At 36.4% G+C, this 19,841-nt stretch overlaps 1 long non-coding RNA gene across 1 annotated transcript; it reads right to left on the bottom strand.

Moving 5' to 3' along the window:
- Positions 1-7,774: 7,774 nt before the first annotated feature.
- On the bottom strand, positions 7,775-17,909 carry LOC132652434 (uncharacterized). The gene is made up of 3 exons (XR_009590003.1): positions 17,666-17,909; positions 10,637-10,769; positions 7,775-10,092 (listed from the first exon to the last, which is right to left on the bottom strand). It is a non-coding gene; the product is annotated as an uncharacterized LOC132652434 (long non-coding RNA).
- Between the last annotated feature and the right edge of the window lie 1,932 nt (positions 17,910-19,841).

Raw genomic sequence — 19,841 nt, 5'->3', positions numbered from 1 at the left:
ATCTACATATTGATTTTTCTCACTCAGAATTTCACCACATTTTAAGCCAGTCTTGACCTCCATGAAGAACATAACCCTTACCATGATAACAGTGTAATGCATTGGTTCTCAACCTGTGGTTCCTCACCCTTTTACAAGGGTCCCCTAAGAAAATCAGAAAACAAAACAAAACAAAATATTAACATTATGATTCATAGCATTAGCAAAATTGCAGTTAGGAAATAGAATAAAAAAAGATTTTATGGTTGGGAGTTCACAACAGGAGGAACTGTATTAAAGGATCACATTTTTCTGGAGAAGCATTTTTCTGGGTGCTGGCTGCTTGTACATTGTCATTGTTGAGTGCTGGGTTCTATGTGTCATATCTCTAAAGGATATAATATTGTATTAACCTCAGAACATGTAAAAGAGCTTGTGTCAGTTTAGGGAAGACGTGAGGGTCCCTAGGAAGGATGAGTAGGAAAACACTCTTAGAGGAAACTTGTGAATTGAGACCTAAATCACTTACAAAGTCAACCATGTGGCCAAGTTGAATAAAACATGTTCCAGGTCATGGAGAGGACCTAGACCTGAAAGGAAGCTCATGGGCTGCTCACTTTCCAAGGGGACTCCCTAGTAAGGGGGGCAGGGGCTGTCTCTGACATGAACTCAGTGGCTGGCTATCTGATCAGCTCCCTCTGGGGGGTGCAGACTTGCCAGGCCAGAGGAGGAGGATGCAGCCAGTCTTGATGAGACCTGATAGGCTAGGGTCAGATAGACAGTGAGAAGGTCCTCCCTTATCAGAGTACAAGGAAAAGGGCATAGGGGGAGAAGAGGAAAGGTGGGTGGGATAGAGAGGAAACGAAGGAGGGGGCTACAAAGAACATGGAGTTAAATATATATATATATATTTTATGGAGTTATATATATATATATATATATATATATATATCATGGAGTTAATATATATATTTTAAAAGAGTGTTCCAGGAGGAAGAAATATTATGTGTGAAGGCTGGGACCTACATGCTATGTTTAGAAAATTACAATGTGGTGCTCCTGTACTCTCCAGGTCCTACTAACTCCCCTTTCTTTCATATGATTCCCTGCACTCTGCCGAAGATTTGGTTACGAGTCTCAGCATCTGCTTTCATACACTGCTAGGTAGAGTCTTTCAGAGGCCTTCTATGGTAGGCTCCTGTCCTGTTTCTTGTTTTCTCCTACTTCTATTGTCCATTTGATTTGTCTTTCTAAGTGAGGGTTGATCATCTTACTCCAGAACCTCTTCTTATTTTGCTTCTTTAGGTGTACAGATTTTAGTATGTTTATCCTATCTTATAGCTCTAGTATCCATGTGTGTCTTTCTGCGTCTGGGATACCTCAGTCAGGATGATCTTTCCTAGATCCCACCATTTGCCTGCAAATTTCATGATTTCCTTGTTTTTCATTGTTGAGTAGAATTCCATTGTGTCAAAGTACCACAGTTCCTGTATCCATTCCTCAGTTGAGGGACATCTGTTTTTAGGTTCTGGCTATTATGAATAAAGCTGCTACAAACATTTTTGAGCAAATGTCCTTGTTGTGTACTTGAGCATCTTTTGGATATATGCCTAGGAGTGGTATAGATGGATCTTGAGGGAGCACTATTCCTAATTGTCTGAGAAAACACTAGGTTGATTTCTGGGCGCAGGGGTCATTTCTAAAACTGACTCTCCAACCAAGGACAATACATGGATATAACCAAGAACCCCTGTTCAGATGTAGCCCATGGCAGCTTAGCATCCAGAGGGTTTCCCTAGTAAAGGGAACAGGGACTGTCTCTGACATGAATTCAGTGGCTGGCTCTTCGACACTCCCCCCCACTCTCGAGGGAGGAGCAGCCTTGCTAGGCCACAGAAGAGAACATTGCAGCCAGTCCTGATGAGATCTCATAAACTAGGGTCAGTTAGAAGGGGAGGAGGACTGCCCCTGACAGTGGACTTAGAGAGGGGCAGGGAGGATTTCAGGGAGGGAGGGTGGGATTGGGAGGGAATGTGGGGGTGCCTATGGCCGGAATACAAAGTAAATAACCTGTGATTAATATAAAAAATAATTATGAAGAAAGTTAAAGACACAGTCCAGAAAAAAAAAGGAAGGAAGGAAGGAAGGAAGGAAGGAAGGAAGGAAGGAAGAAAGAAAGAAAGAAAGAAAGAAAGAAAGAAAGAAAGAAAGAAAAGAAAGAAAATGGCAATGGTCACAATTTGAATGACACAAAGAGGGTAGTTCATGCAAGGTTTGTGTGTGTGTATATGATGGAAATGTCTTTTATCTGAGACAAGCAAAACCTCATAAAGCTTTGAGTGACAAGACTTGATTCCTGCCTTTAAATACCTCCTCTCACTAATTTGCATAGTCTAGGTGATACCAGGACAAAGGTGGAAAAAGGTGAATCCAGTTTAAGAATATCACAGTAATTCAAAAGTTTATCCAGACTAGACAATGAACAGTGAAGTAAAGAAGGCATTAGGATGCTGGATTAGGTTTTTTTTTTTTCCAAACAAGTTTAATGAGAACATTTGATAAAGCCAGAAATTATACACATAAGAAAAAAAATTGTACATTGAACTTGACAAACATTTCATTATTAAAACTACATGTATCCAACAACCCATAACTTTGTTTTAAAATATATTCTATGATTTAAATATGTAAAGCAAGGGTGCTGTGAGAAGAGAATGATGGTGTGGTAATTAGGACATAATAAGGTTCATTTTGAAGTAAGTGATGATGATTCTGCTGTGCATGAAGTACTGATAGCAAGGTAGCAGTGTGGTCACTGCTTGGTTACCGCTTATGTTTTATCATATGCAGATAGGCAAAAAAAGATCAGGAAGCACCACCAACATTTGAACCATAGTTCTGCTTTGAAGAATCGATGCCATTTTATCCCTAAAATCTACTGAAAGGATCTGGACTTGGAGAGGGGCATGGGAGGAGATGAGGGAGGGGGAGCAGGATTAGGAGGAAATGAGGGAGGGGGCTAAAGCTGGGATACAAAGTGAATAAATTAATTAATATAAAAAATGAAAAGTAAAGGATCAGGAAACTAATTATTTTTGCCTGATTTTAAGTTAAAAGTAATTATAATTTATTTCAATAACCCCAACTACTACTATTTTTGCTTCATCTCCTCGCCTTACCCCTGTTCCTCCTTCTTCTCTTCTTTCTCCTTTAGAAATCAGTTTCTTTTCCTTTAATTTTATTGTCTTTCTCTCTCTCACATTCACACACAGACATGCACACACATCTCAAACTTTTAAAGATTTTTCTAGTATCTATTTTACTTAAAATAACTTGATTAATATAATTTTCTTTCTTTTTTCAAATTTTTAGTTAAAAAAGACATTCATAATTAAAGCATACAGTGTGAATGTCTAGTTTTCAAGGTGTATTTAACACTATTGCATGTTTAACTTTAGGAGAAAATATAGTGTGTTTGAAATAGGAGATATGAGATTCAAATTATAATTTCATTATGTAATGATAAATATATGATATTAAGCATTTCATGGAAAATTTCTAAGACCCAATTTCCTCTATGTAAAAAGCAAAAGCATTAACATAATATTTTGATGTTGCAATATGTTAATTGGTGTGAAAGTATAGTAGCAACATTTAGATGATTAACAAATATTCATGTTTTCTTTTCTATCAGATCCATTAATCAGCTTGAAAATTTACATATGGTTTTATACAAATGAGCAAAAGATCATACATACTCAGGAATTAAATTGCCTTTACTATGCAATGAATTGCTGAAAATAGAATTATTCCAATTTCAAAAGTATCTGCAACGGTTAAATCATCTTCTCATGATACCTCAGAGAAAAACCAAATTGAAGCAGGCAAACAAACCCTGAATTCATTACCAGTAACAAAATAAATTATAGGATGGTAATGTTTTATGTCGAGTGCTTGACACAGGCATAATTTGTTCCCTGGAAAGCAATATGAGGAAACAATCCATAAAAAGACCATCATCTAGTATATTGCATTTCTGTATATTTTATCACTTATGACTGTGTCATAGATTTTAGATGAATTATTATAACTCTATAGGAAATTCTAATTGAAACATGCATCATTAGTATTTTACAGTAACGTTTGAACCTGTAGGCTACTTGAGGGATTTTTCTTTTTTCTGAAGAATAATTGTTTTTAAAAGAACATCTTCCTTCCACTCATAACTTTGTCATGTTGTATTGCATGGGCAAAGTATTAGCAGATGCATGGAGCATGTTCATTCCATGTATGTGATACAATTAAATATCAATAACATATTTGGTGGTTTGAATGAGAATGACATTCATAGGCTCATATATTCACTTATTTAGTATCCAGTTGGTGACTGTTTGGAAAGACTAGGATGTGTGCCCTTGTTGGAGTGGGTATTCCTTGTTGGAGGAGGTGTTTAAGTGGGGGTCAACTGTGAGCTTTCAAAAGTTCATCCCAGGCCCAGTACTGTTATCTTTCTGTCTATTGACTGTGAATCAGGATGCAGCTCTCAGCTACTTCATCACCATGCTTGCCTTAGCATTTCCCTGGTCATGCTCCCTGCCATGATGATAACATACCAACCTCCTGAAACTGTAAGATAGTACCCAATTAAATGTCTTCTTTTATAAGAGTTGTCTTGGCCCTGGTGTTTCCCACAGCAATGTAACAGTTACTTAGACAACATACACAGAACATAACATATTGGATAGTAAGAAAAGCAGTTGTATTTGTCCAAAAGTAAATAACATGTGAACAAATACTCAGCTTTCAAATGTCCTTTGAAAGAGCGTGAAAAAACAGAATAGGAAGGTACTAGTTATTTCTCAGAAATATACTTTCATGAGCTTTTTATATTGGTAGATTTAAAAATTAATTATATGCTTTCAGATATTAACATTGATCCAACAAAATGTTTTGGGTTAAAATAGTTCACAGTGAATAATTTTACATTTTATGTATGCAGAATTGCAAAGTGGTTTTCTGGAATAGATTATTGTTTAAAATGAACATTATCATTATTATTATTATTATTATTTTCACAATTTATTCATTATATCCCTGTTGAAGCTCCCTTCCTCAGCTCCTCCCAGTCCTCCCTACTCCCTTCTTCCCCCCATTTCCTTCCCCTAGTCCAGTGAAGAGGGGAGTTCTCCTTCTCTGCCATCTACCCATAGCTTAAGTCTCATCAGAACTGCCTGGGTCCTCTTCCTCTGTGGCCTGGCAAGGCCGTATCACCAGGTGCGAGTGATCAAAGAGCAGTCAACTGAGTTAATGATAGAGGCAGCCCCTGATCCCCTCCCTCAGAGATCCACATGGAGACTGAGCTGCCAATAGGCCACATTTGAACAGGGGTTCTAGGTCCTCTCCATGCATGGTCCTAGGTTGGTGGATCAGTCTCCGAAGGACCCCTGGGCTCAGATCCTTTAGCTTTGTTGGTCTCCTTGTGGGGCTCTTTGTTTTTAATAGCTGAGTATTATTCCATTGTGTAGCTGTACCAACAGACAAAAGATACTTACTGGGCTAGGGGATCTTTGATGTGGTTTCTCAGAGGGTACTATACATAGCCACTATCATTAGCTTGCTACAGATATTTTACTGTATTCAATGACAATTCATTCAATATTCCTCTCTAAGCTCCCTCCCTCTTAGTTACCTACCTCTATAGTTCTCCCTAGAGAACTATAATCCCAGTTGTATGGAACTAGCTGCTAATGTCACTTGCTGTACTGGTACCTGTGAAAGGAGTGGTGTGTGTAGCCTGGGAGAGCCACCCACGATTTGCTGTTTCCTTTAGCTTTTTCATAATATCAGAGAGCTCTTCTATTTACTGAAGTTCTGATGCAAAGCCTAGATTCATGTTATTGGACATTTGAGAGCAGGTTTATAAGCAAGGTTATAAAAGCAGGAGAAGTAGAGAACAATATTATGTATATATATATATATATATATATATTATGTATATATATTTTATGTATATATATATATTTTTTCCAAAACAAAACAAAAGCCAGAAAACATACCGTCATTGGAGAAGAAAATCCTGGATCATACATTTTAGAGCCTTGTTAATTGTCCAGTAGTTGACTGACATGAATTCTCTTTGTTTTCCATCATTGCCATGATAGTTTAGTAATTAAACTGTTGTGGGCTAATTCTATCAATTTAAGGATTACATATTTTTGACATAGAGATTAACAGGATAAATATGGTATACAGAGCATTAATAACCAGAATATTGAGTTGTTAAAGTAATTAATTGCCATTGTTTTTTTGTTTGTTTGTTTGTTTGTTTTTTAGTTAACCTAGAACACAATGCTGGGCAATATTTACTCCCTCCTAAACCTCCAAGCCCTCAGTTTCCTAACATTTAGATTTCCCACATTATACTTGCTTTTTGTGAAATCTTAGGTCTGGTTCATGCTCCATGTCCTCCAAACTCTCTCCTCCAGCTCTGCTCTTTTGGTGCTCTCTCTCCTCGAGCTCCTCCTCCTTCTTGCCCCTTCCTGTTCTCTAGCTCCTCCCCTCTTTCCTGTCCTCTGGCTCCTCCCATTGCACAACATTGTATCTAGTTGCTTTATTTGTGTCCTGTTTACACAAGAGTTGAGACAGGATGCTTATAGTGAGAATCACAATGCAATATCCAGATTGAAACCAGAGAGTTGGGGGTGAGGAAATCAGCATTTGAATTAACAAGGGTAATTGCCATTGTTTTAATACTACTTAGCTCTTCTGGAACACCTGTGCTCACTTTCACATGTGCTCTCTTTGTAGTTACCATTCTGAACTCTATTATCTTGTTCTTCGCTCATATTGACCTGGGTTCTTCTAGCTCTTGGCTTCTACCTAGGCTTTTCCTTTCAGGGTTCTCAGAAATTGTATGTGCTCTATGTCCCCCATCACTAACCTTAATTTTAATACAAGTTTTGTTTGTACTTCTACTTTTACTGTCATGCCATTTTGTTGATAAACATTATGATCTTGTGTAATCTGAGCTACTCTTCTTCCGTGGGATTCATTCACTTAAGTGCTAATCTTTATGAGTGACATGCTCAGATAGCATCATTTTTTTAATATAAAATTTGGTAACTGGGCATTATGTATCCAGATGTTCCTTCAAAATCTTGCTATTTAGAGGATTGTTTTTGCTGAGAAATTCAAAACTTTGTGCAGAAGATAAAAATGAACTGTTCCGGATAATCTCCTGCTCAGCTGATAAGCTTTGCTATCTAGTAATTTTCTTCTTACACACACTCGTAGACTCATTTTGAAATTGTCCTTCACTGATCTTTTATTATGTCCTAATTTCCTAAATTACTAAAATAATAGTCAGCATGTTATCACAATTACATGTGTTTGTCGTGCTTCATATTATGATAATAATCACTTTATCTAGCCTCTAAAATATTAAGAACCCAGCAGCTGTCAGCATCATTCATTCCCATTAACTTCACAGTGTTCCATACACCTCTAGACAACACAGATTATAAACATGACAATGAAAAGGGTGCCTGGATGTCCTTTTCCCCAGAAAGTTATATTAGTGGTTTAGACGGAAAACATATGTATGTTAAAACACTGACACTGTTGAAGTTCTCCTAGGGAGGTATTTTTTATGCAACAATATGTCTATTATTAGTTCTTATACATTAGCCCTTAGTAAATAGTACTTATTCTGTCTGCATATCTTGACAATGACTTCTCCCCACATTACAGCCACCCACTGAGACAATCATTGCCACCATTCAGACACACAGCAAACCATGGTTTTATTACTTTAATTTTCTAAACAAATTATACCATGGTAAATTACAACACATGGAAATAATTCTTAAAAGACAAAGGAAACAACAGAGTTTTGCATTTTTATTACATGAGCTATCTGTAATTTTAAATAATGGTTTATATTAAGTATTGTCCAAATGAATATACATGTGTGAATCAGTGTTTTTTCAAGAATAAAAGTTTCCTAAACCTCCTTTTAACTAAAATAAAGAGAACCATTCAAATGATCTTGACCCTGGTGTTTTCCAATAAATTTTCAATAAATTTGTACTGTAAGAGCTGCTAATCTCGTTGTATATAGTCTCTCGTAGTGTTTTTATATTTGAGAATTTGAATGTTATATATATGTACATACATATTAAATCATTAAGCTATAGGATTTGCCTTTTGTACTTACCTGTAAACAGATGGTCAAGATAAATGGTCTTTAGATTAAAAAAAAATCATTTCACAAATATTGATAGAATCTATTACAAGAAATTTGGTGTTCAAACTGTCACTTAAGAAAGTTACATTAAGAGTTTGGAAAGAAGCCGGGCATGGTGGCACACATCTGCAATCCCAATACTCAGGGAGGCAGAATTAGGGTGGGTCTTTGGGAGCTCGAGGACAGCTTGGTCTACAAATTGAGTCCAGAACAGTCCAGATTACATAAAGAAATCCTACCTCAACCAAACCAAACCAAACCAAACCAAACCAAACAAAACAAAACAAAACAAAACAAAACAAAAGTTTTGGTAAGTACAAACCAAATGGTTCTGTAAGGCCAAATGGTTGGTCCTGAAAATATACATACAAGTAACTTTATTTATAGACTAAGCAGGTTATGCTTATGAATATATATTATAAGCAAATATGCATGCAGTAATGTGGAAAATAGAGGCCATGGATTTGAAGTACAGCAGTAAGGGGTGTATGGGAGGTTTGGATAGGGAAAAAAGGAAGAGAGAAATGTAGTTATGTGATAATCTCAAAAACTTAATTGAAGAGTTTAAGTTTAAATATACTCTGAAAGAAAAAAGTGGAAGGGTGCATTTATATCAAAGAGCTCAAAACAGGAAATACCCTTTAACAAAATGTCTGCATTTTTCTAACATTTGTAGGAAATAGATAGCCACAATCTAAAAGACATGGCAAAGTATAGTGTCTTCTTTTAGTGTCAAGAAATTAGTAAAATTTTGCCTAACTATTATCTTTCCAGTCACATTAATTTTCACAGTGTCTTAAGAAAGACTCAGTTTTGGAAACAAAACAGTGGGAGCTTGTTAGGGCACCAATTCAAATGCCACCCAGCTGAGTAATGATGTGGTTGCTGTTACCAAACTTATTATTTTATGGTTGCTCAGTGAATAATGTCACTTGAAATTACTACATCCCTCAGTTTGCAAAAACGCCTTTATTCAAGCTCATCACTGCATTACCAGCTTGTCCCAAGAAGCTATTGAACACGGCAGGGCTCCCTTCATCTTTAATGAGACACTGACAGGAAGGGAGGAGATGGTCAAGTATGGTTGCCACCTATAAACGAAATTGATTACTGCTAATTATCATGCCCCAGCAGTGTCCATTTGGTGGTCAATTTCTGTAAGGGTTGTACCAGATGGCCTTAATTCAGAGTGTACACAGAACTACCTAGGGAGTTCTTAAAAATATATATTACTGAGGTTTAGTGCACAGCTACTGAATAGGACCCTCCAGGCCTTGTTCACCGCAAGCTTTATTTAAATAGAGCATCTAAATAACTCTGTTGCAGCTGTTCTTGGACTCCTTTGGGATCTATTCATTTTAAAAGTGGGTTTTTTTATCCTGTCTCAAATCACAGCTCTATTTTTTTATTTTTAAATCTGGACATCCTGCTGCAGTTCAAATGCTGTTTGAACTTCATCTGTGAAACAGAGTGATATTCGATTTCAATTGTTTTGAGGAGCACGTAAGAAACACAAGTAGTCTGTCTTTAAGAGCTTTTAGGATACAATAGGTTGCCATAAAATATAAAAACATTGCAAATTTTCAGCAAAATCCATTTTGTTATTGTTTTAGACATAGAAATACAAGTTGAGCTGTATTCACAGGTTTAAGTCAATGGAGTCAAACAGAAGGAATATGATCACCTCCTTGGCCTCAGAGACTTTTCCTGATGACTTGTGTAATTAAGTCCCGTTCTGGATGGTTAAATGGAATCATCTGCAGTGGTCTTAAGGTTCTCTCTACAATGTCTATGGACCTTCCATTTTCATATGCACATTTTCAAATTCTAATATTTGAAAGCTGATTCAGGAAGATCGCATTTGGATACTGCATAAATAATGTAAAAAAAATTTGTTAATGTTATTTTTATAAAATTGTGTTTGTTTCTCAATTTTTCTCTTATCTTGGCTATAGCCCAAATAATTCTGACTCTATTATATTATTTATCAAGCTGCAAAGCACAACAACTGAGCAATAATTACTCTATTCTTTACCCTCCAAACTAATCTGGTTTTCCACAAGCATATATCCCAGAAATACTTGTGCTTTATGGCTTTTCTGCTTATCTGCTTTTTTGCTTTATCTGCTTATCAGGGAATATCGGGGAGTAGTGTTTACACAACATCGAGACAGGAGATTCTCAGAATAATGATTGTAACCAGATATAGGGTAGGGTACATAAATCAGCAGTTGAATTAAGCGATGACCTTATGCCTACGAAGAATGAAGGCATGAAATAAAAACAGATGTTATCTCTCTGTCTGTTTGTCCTGGGTCACAGGGTCACACCGTCAAGGCCTTATGAAGAGTACTTTCCTTACTTCACTCATACTTTCTAATTGTTTTCCTTCCTGGGTTCTTTCATGCTTACCGTATTTGCTCTCATGACTCAGTTTATTTCTCCACTCCATTTTCAGAAGTCTTGAGACCCAAGGTAATAACAAATAGCTCATATTTCAGCATTGAAGTTGAGAGTTTTATGCAGAGTTCAGCTTATTTGATGTCTTCAGAGTTAAATGCAAATATTGTAAAAAAATTCTGTATGTTACAAGTTATGTTTTTTGCATTTTGATAATAAAATAGTTTAGTTAATATCTTAAAGTGTATTTCAAGAGAAGATGTTGTATAGAATTGTAAAGGAAGAATGCGCTCTTTTGCTAGACTTCTAGGCAGTAACTACTATAAATGAAATGAATCATTTAGTTAGTTAATTTATGTTTTAAAAGCTCCTTCTTACATATGAGGACTAATTTTTAGTTAAGTGACCCAACATTGCCAATACTTTCAAATACTTTCATATAGTGGCTTTATCTACTTTATTAGGGTTCCCATGGATGCCTAATATAAAATACATACATTTAAAAATACAAATTTCATTAGTAAGTTTCTTGATACATTTAAATTGAGAAAATAATTATTTTCCCATACAACATACATTTTAAAGTTTTTTTCTTCATAGTAATATATATTAATATGTTGTTGATAAGTATAACAAAAGTCTAAATACATTATATCATATCATATATAATTGAACCAAAGAAATTAATAGAAGGAAAGTTGATTTACTGTCTTTGAAATCAGTGAACAGGGCTCCTAAGAGCTCAAAGAGTGATCCAACAATCAGGGAGCCTGCATGGCTCTGTGCTAGGTCCTCTGCATATATATGCTGTGACTGTTAGCTTGGGAGTTCCATGGGATTCCTAACAGTGGAAGCGGGGGTGTCTCTGACTCTTTCTCCTGCTCTTGCAATCCTTTTCTTCCTCCTCCTGGGTTGCCTTGCCCAAGTGGAGGGTTTGGACCTAATCTTATTGAAACGTGTTAAGCTATGTTTGATTGATATTCTTGGGAGGTCTGATCTTTCCTGAAGGGAACGAGAAGCATGGATATGAGGGAGGGAGGGGGGAGTAGAGAGTGGAAGAAGGGAGGGGAAACAACTGTCTCGGGATGTATTATATAAGAAAAAAAGAAAAGAAAAGAAAGAAAGAAAGAAAGAAAGAAAGAAAGAAAGAGACAAAAACTTGACGTTGAAGTAACCAACTAAAGCACAAAAAGAAAGATGAAAATGGAGTTTAAATAGCTTAGAAAAATTCTTAAAAACTGAGACATACAAAATAGATGAAAAGATGATATTTTTAGCTTTAAGACTAAAGTTGATAATAAAAAGAAAATCATTGTTAGATTATTTTTTTCATGAGGATAAATAGTGGTTTTCCACTGAGGATGTTTAGTTTTCTTGTAAGCCAAAACCAAAGCAACGTTAAAAACAAACAAACAATCAAACAAAAAAAAAGATGAATGTTCAGAAATAAAATAAGAATAAACCTTTACCTTCAAGTCTAATTAAATAGTTTCCACTTATATTTGGTATAATAAAGCATGTGCTGATGTTGAGCTAACTAATGGCCACAGAACTTAAATGAAGGTCATTATCAAAATTCCTCTAATTTACTGCATTACTATAAGCAACAGATCAACAGTAGCACTTGTCTGTTAAGAATTTAGATTGCATATAAGGCTGTTTAAGATAAAGCAGAAGGAATACCAATTAGGGCATTATCAGCATACTAACACTATGGTCATCATTATCATAACAAAGATTGGGATATTTTTAATTCACAAATTGTCAATGCTTTCAATTCCAGAAACTTTCTGTGATTCATAATCAACCTGGGACTAGGTAAGGTATGTACTATATAATCATCTTGATGTTAGAAAAGTTGACAAATACATAAACATGAAAACAAATGACATAATTAAGAAAACACTCATGTTTCCTTTATAGTCACTGAATTACTTTTCTATTATGATGAGAAAACACCATGTCCAATGCCACAAGCACAAGGAAGAGTTTATTGGGGACTTGGAGTTTCAGGCGGTAAATCTGTGACCTTCACAGCAGGCACCATGACAGCAGAAAGGCAGGCAGGTAGTCATAACACCTGAAGAAGTAGTTGAGAGCTGATATTCTTATCTTCAAGAGGGTATGTGTGTGTAGGGGAGAGAGAGAGAAAGAGACAAAAAGACTGAGAGGGAGAGAGACAGAGACAGAAAGGAAGAGACAGACAGAAGAAGACAGATGGACAGAGACACAGAGACAGAGACCAAGAGAGGGAGGGACGGAGAGAGAGAGAGAGAGAGAGAGAGAGAGAGAGAGAGAGAGAGAAGGACAGAGAAGGAGGAAGGCTCTAACTAAGAATAGAATGGCATGGACTTTTTTTTTTTAATTTTTCATCAATTACACTTTATTCATTCTGTATCCCCCCATAAGCCCCTCCCTCTTCCCCTCCCAGTCCCACCCTCCCTCCTCCCTCTGCTTGCATGCCACTCCCCAAGTCCACTAATAGGGGAGGTTCTCCTCTCCTTTCTGATCTTAGTCTGTCAGTTCACATCAAAAGTGGCTGCATTGTCCTCTACTATGGCCTGGTAAGGCTGCTCCCCCCCCAGAGGGAGGTGATCAAAGAGCAGGCCAATCAGATTATGTCAGAGGCAGTCCCTCTTCGCCTCTGAAAGCCTCTGCCCTACAGACTATCAAAGCAGATGCTGAGCCTGATGGGCAACTGTTGGGCAGAGTGAATGGAATTTTAGGTAAGAACTGGGAAATAGTAAGAGCTGGAGAGGACAGGGTCTCCACAAGGAGAGCAACAGAACAAGAAAATTTGAACACAGGGAACTTCACAGAGACTTATACTCCAACCAAGGACTATTCATGGAGATAACCCAGAACCCCTGCACAGATGTAGCCCAGGGCAGTTCAGAGTCCAATTGGGTTACCTAGTAATGTGAAGAGGGCATGGACTTTTAAATTTCCAAAGCTCATGTTCAGTAACATACGTCCTCTAATAAGGCTACTCCTCTTAATTTTTCCCAAATGTTTTCACCAACTGATGACCCATAAATGAGCCAATGGGAGCCCTTCTCATCCAAACACTACAACTGGTATTTTAAGAGAGGTATTTATAATGTCTATTTTGGTTGGACGAAACTTAAGATGTGATATCTGAAATCCACATAATTTATTAAATTCTCTGTAGATTTCCAATATTTGGTTAAAATATATCAAATACTGAAATTCATGCAGAAAATAAACATTTTTATGATGAAAACATTTGGTTTTTTATAATTTGAGAGTTGTATAACAAGTGTTTATATATTTATCACTAGTATTATTTCTCTATTAACCCCATTAGCAGCTCACATAACACATTAAATCATATTAAACACCAAATCACTTCATTAAAAATAAAAACACTTTCTTGAACTGAAGTTTGTAGGAAAAAAAAAAACCCAAGCCATTCCTGTACTATAGATTCTACAGGCTAATGGATTAGAATTTCAGTGACTATATGGCTTGGAATGTTACAGGCACAGAGTGGGATTACTGTGGACTATCTTCACCCCCTTTATTATCATCCATCTTATGCCTCTGTGTTTGGTTTAACATCCATTCTTGTGAATATCAGCTAAAATTCCTCTTGAGATGTATAAACAGAAACCTAGCACCCACCACACAGGCTGGGATGTCATCAGACAGCATGAGCCCTGTAACAGAGAGTTCCTGCTTTACTGAGCTCTTGATGGTCACATACATATTTTAGAAATGCCTTGATTTCAGATGCCCTTTTATCTGTTGCTATAAAACAAACAAACAAACAAACAAAAACCCATAAGACTATTTTCACATTGTAACATGGAATTTGAGATAACTAACTTAATCTTTGCTTCTGGGCCATGGTCACTCATATTTAGCTTTAGCCTAAACTAAATTTTGCCATATTTGACATGAAAGCTATTTCTGGGTGGACATGTTGAAAACAAAATCTATGTCCATTTTAATTGAATCTAAATTTAAATAAAAATTGAGAAAACTTGTTATATTTGACTCCTCAACACTACTTTTTTTTTCTTTAGAAATTTACTTACTTTCAAACTCCTGGGTGAATTAAGCTCCATGCTGAGTAAATAGTACATTTCAGTTAAAGTTTTATAATTACACAGTTTTACTGTGAAGTTAACAAAAAAAAAATCTTATACATTTCTTGTTATATAAGACTTAATGTTATCATAAAGGAGGTTCAGGTAAGTGGCCACTAGATCACTAGATAGATAGATAGATAGATAGATAGATAGATAGATAGATAGAAAGATAGATAGATATAAACATGACTAATAACTGATAAGTGACCATGGTAAAAAGTTGGCCATGTACTGTTTTAACCAAAAGAATTCTTATGAGTCAAGGCATAAAACTTTCTATACTGCCTGTCTGTGCTGGCTCTGTGATTGTTAGATAGCCTAGAAATATTAATGAAGCTTTTATTTTTACTAAATAGAATAAATAAAGAATATTTAGGGTCTCTTTAAGTGGACAGATATCATTGAATCTGTCTCTAAGTTGTCCTAAGCTTTGTGAGTTAGTTTTGTTTAAGATTTTTTAATTTTTATTAATAACAGTTTATTCAATTTCTATTTCCCCTATACCTCCCTTCCTCCTCCCCTACCAAACCCACCCTCCCTCTTCCCCAAATGTGTCCCTTTCCCAGTCCACTGAAAAGGGAAGTTCTCCTTCCCATCCTTCTGATCCTAGTCTCTCAGGTCTCATCAGCAGTGGCTGCATGGTCTTCTGTGGCCTGGTAAGTCTGCTCCCCCATCAGGGGTAGGTGATCAAAGAGCAGGCCAATCAGTTCATGTCAGAGACATTCAAAAGCCAGAGAAAATTGTTTCTTTATACCTCTCTGGTTTTGGATAGAAGACCCAGAAATAAAACCACATACTTATGGACACCTTATTTTTGACAAAGATGCCAAAACCATACAATGGAAAAAAGAAAGCATCTTCAACAAATGGTGCTGGTCTAACTCGATATCTACATGTAGAAAAATGCAAATAGATCTATACTTATCACCCTACACAAAACAAAAGTCCAAGTGGATCAAAGACCTCAATATAAAACCAGACACACTAAACCTGTTAGAAGAAAAAGTGGGGAAGAGCCTTGTACTCATTGGTACAGAAGACAACTTCCTGAACAGAACACCAACAGCACAGACTCTAAGAGCAACAATCAATAAATGGGACCTCATGAAACTGAAAAGATTCTGTAAAGCTGAGGACACTGTCCTCAAAACAAAATGACTGCCTACAGACTGGGAAAGGATCTTCAACAACCTTATATCTGACAGAGAGCTAATATCCAGTATATATAAAGAACTAAAGAAGTTAAACAGCAACAAATCAGTTAATCCAATTTAAATTGGAAATGAGAATGTATTTGTTTGGAATATGATCCCAATTGCTTGCTGTGTGGTATAGATTTTAAGAAAGTGATGTGTCCATAAGAACTTTATTGGTTTGATATTGTGGTGACTTGAATGGTTCCGTATGTCCTTTGCTGTCATTGTGAACCATCCATTTGACAAAGTTCACAAGTTAAGCAGTATCAGAGGAATTGTAGAACTGGTTTGCTGGGGTTATAAATAGGTTTTGCATTGTCTGTAAAACTTCATTGGTATTAAAAAAAAAAACTCTTAACATTTATCTAGTGTATCATGATTATGTTGGGAAAGTCTTTGTAGCTGTGTGGTTAGACACTGTTAGAGGAATTTAGGTCTCAGGGAAAGAAATATCTTCTTGTCATATGAATGTACATCTCTTTCATCTTCTACCAAGACTACTGTAAAGTACTCCAACATTTTGATATATCAAAAATAAACATCTTTCAATAGAGCTTACTAAAAAAAAATGGGGTACAGAGCTAAACAGAGAATTCTCAATAGAGGAATATCGAATGGCAGAGAAACACTTAAAGATATGTTCAAGGTCCTTAGTAATAAAGGAAATGCAATTCAAAAAGACCCTGAGATTTCACCTTACACCCATCAAAATGGCTAAGATCAAAAAACTAGTGACAATACATGCTGGAGAGGTTGTGGAGAAAGGAGTACCTTCCTCCATTGCTGGTGGGAATATAAACTTGTACAACACTCTGGAAATCAATCTGTTGCTTTTTTTTTTTCTGGGGCATTTACATTTATTTATTTATTTATTTTACTTTTTTTTTTTTCAATGCAGTTTATTCAGGAACCTTGAACAATCCTTGGACCCTGGGGAAAGCCATCCCACAGCTTAAATAGCCTCTAGGTAGCCAACCCAGGCGCTTTCTTAGACAATTAGGAATAGCGCTTCCTCAAGATCCAGCTATACCACTCCTATGCATATATCCAAAATATACTCAAGTATACAACAAGGACATCTGCTCAACCATGTTTGTAGCAGCTTTATTTGTAATAGCCAGAAGCTGGAAACAGCCCAGATGCCCCTCAGTTGAGGAATGGATACAGAAATTGTGGTACATCTACACAATGGAATATTACTCAACAATAAAAAAAAAACAAACAAGGAAATCATGAAATTTGCAAGCAGATGGTGGGAAGTGGAAAAGATCATTCTAAGTGAGGTATCCCAGAAATAGAAAGACACACAGGGTATATACTCACGCATAAGTGGATACTAGATATATAATATTCGATAAACATACTAAAATTTGTACAACTAAAGAAACCAATCATGAAGGAGGACTCTGGCTAAGATGCTCAATCCCCATTCAGAAAGGCAAAGAGGTGAGTTACTTTTAACACATATATTCATTCTTTCAAGCCAGGAAAGAAATACATATATTCATTCTTTCAAGCCAGGAGGCCCTGCTTATGGGAAGCTTCAATAAGTCCTTGTAGAAGACACTTTTCTTTAGGAGGCACAACACATGCACACACACACACACACACACGCACACACACACACACACACACACACACATCTTGAATAGAAAATCCATGGCAGATCAAAGCAATGATTATAACAGAGAACAACTTGATGAACCAAAAGTATATGGGTGAGAGGTTACCTAGAGGAGTAGAATTGCCCAAACAGGTGCATCACAAAAAGCCCACTCTTAGATGAGCAACGACTCTGACCATGTCTCTGCATGAAATGTAGGCTGCTCCTTAAGTCCCAAATCTTCTCTCAGTAGACAGGCTGATCATGCTTTCTCTTCGCAGCAGTTTGCTCTTTATGAAACTATGGAGGGGCATTCAAGAATCTTCCCAGTTTCAGCTTTTCTACATGTGAGCTTCCATTTCCCTCCTAGAGAAAAGGTTTCAGTTCTAAGCAAACTGCTGTTAAAACACAAACTTTATTTTCTGTGTAGGCTTAGTTTGCCAAAATTGGAAAAAAAAAATCAATGATGAATTGATTGCTGTCACTAAGCAAAAGAGTCAATCAATCTTCAGGTTGGACCTTGAACAATGAAAACAAAAACCCTCCAGAATCAGAACATTCTTTAAATATTGGACACAAATAACTTTATTGATTTCTTCATGATTGGTACATTTTAAATATCTGTAGCATTTCCTCCTATTAAATTCTACATTTTAGATTATAATAGCTGTTCATTTTTAGTAGATGTTTTGTGATTATTTTTCAACATTAAACAAACAGATGCACTGAAATTATCAGGATATGTTTAAAATTTCAAAGGTGAATCTATTTGCATTTTTCTACATGTAGACATCCAGTTAGACCAGCACCATTTGTTGAAGATGCTGTCTTTTTTCCATTGTATTGTTTTGCCTTCTTTGTCAAAAATCAAGTATTCATAGGTCTGTGGATTTATTTTTGGGTCTTTGTTTAGATTCCATTGATCCATTATTTTGTTTCTATTCCAGTGCCATGCTGTTTTTATTATTATTGCTCTATAGTACAGCTTGAGATCAGGGATAGAGATACCTCCAGAAGATTTTTTTGTTGTACAAGGTTGTTTTAGCTATTCTGGGTTTGTTTGTTTCTCCATATGTAACTGAGAATAGTTCTTTTAAGGTCTGTAAGGAGCAGCCTAGCTAGGCCACAGAGAAGGACATTGCAGCCAGCCCTGGTGAGACCAGATAAGCTAGGGTCAGATGGAGGGGGAAGAGTACCTCCCCTATAAGTGGACTTAGAGAGCGGCAAGGAGGAGATGAGGGAGGGAGATTGAGATTGGGAGGGAATGAGGGATAGGGCTATAGTTGGAACACAAAGTAAATAAACTGTAATTAATATAAAAATATAAAATAAAAGAAGAATTTTCTTGGTATTTTGATGGGAATCGCATTGAATCTGTATATTGCCTTTGGCAGGATGGCCATTTACATTGTGTTAATCCTACTGATCCATGAGCATGGGAGATCTTTTAGTCTTCTGATTTCTTCCTCTATTCCATTCTTCAGAGACTGGAAGTTGTTTTTTTTTTTTTGTTTTTGTTTTTGTTTTTGTTTTTGTTTTTTTCATACAGTACTTTCGCTTGCTTGGTTAGATTCACACCAAGGTATTTTATGTTATATGTGGCTAATTTCTTTCTCAGTCAGTTTTTCTTTTGTATACAGGATGGCTTCAGATTTTTTTTTAAGTTTATTCTGTATCCAGCCACTTTGCTGAAGGTGTTTATTAGCTGAAGGAGTTCTCTGGTAGAATTTTGGGGGTCACTCATATATACTATCATATCATCTGTGAATAGTGATACTTTGACTTCTTCCTTTCCAATTTGTATTCCTTTATCTCCTTTAGTTATCTTATTGCTCTAGCTAGGACTTCAAGTAATAGTAATGTTGAAGAGATAGGGACAGAGTGGGCAGCCTTGCCTTGTCCCTGATTTCAATGGGATTGCTTCAAGTTTCTCTCCATTTAGTTTGATGTTGGCTATAGACTTGCTGTATATTGCTTTTACTATGTTTAGGTATGTGCCTTGTATCCCTGATATCTCCAAAACTTTAAATATGAACAGGTGTTGGATTTTGTCAAACCCACTGTCAACAGGACTAAACAACAGCCTACAGACTGGGAAAATAGCTTTACCAGCCTTACATCTGACAGAGGGCTAATATCAAGAATATATAAAGAAATCAAGAAGTTAAACACCAGGGGACTCCAAGATGGCCGTAACCAATGTGCACTCTTTCTGAAGGGTAGAGGATCAAAACTCCAAAACTGGTGAGTGGACCGGTTGCTGAAGCGAAAGCATCAACTTTGAGGTTCCCCAGGCTAAAGAG

This window comes from Meriones unguiculatus, chromosome 2 (genome assembly GCF_030254825.1).
Source record: "Meriones unguiculatus strain TT.TT164.6M chromosome 2, Bangor_MerUng_6.1, whole genome shotgun sequence".
Taxonomy (NCBI): domain Eukaryota; kingdom Metazoa; phylum Chordata; class Mammalia; order Rodentia; family Muridae; genus Meriones; species Meriones unguiculatus.
Note: the sequence above shows the minus strand (reverse complement) of the source record. Positions and strands in the feature narration are given on the sequence as shown.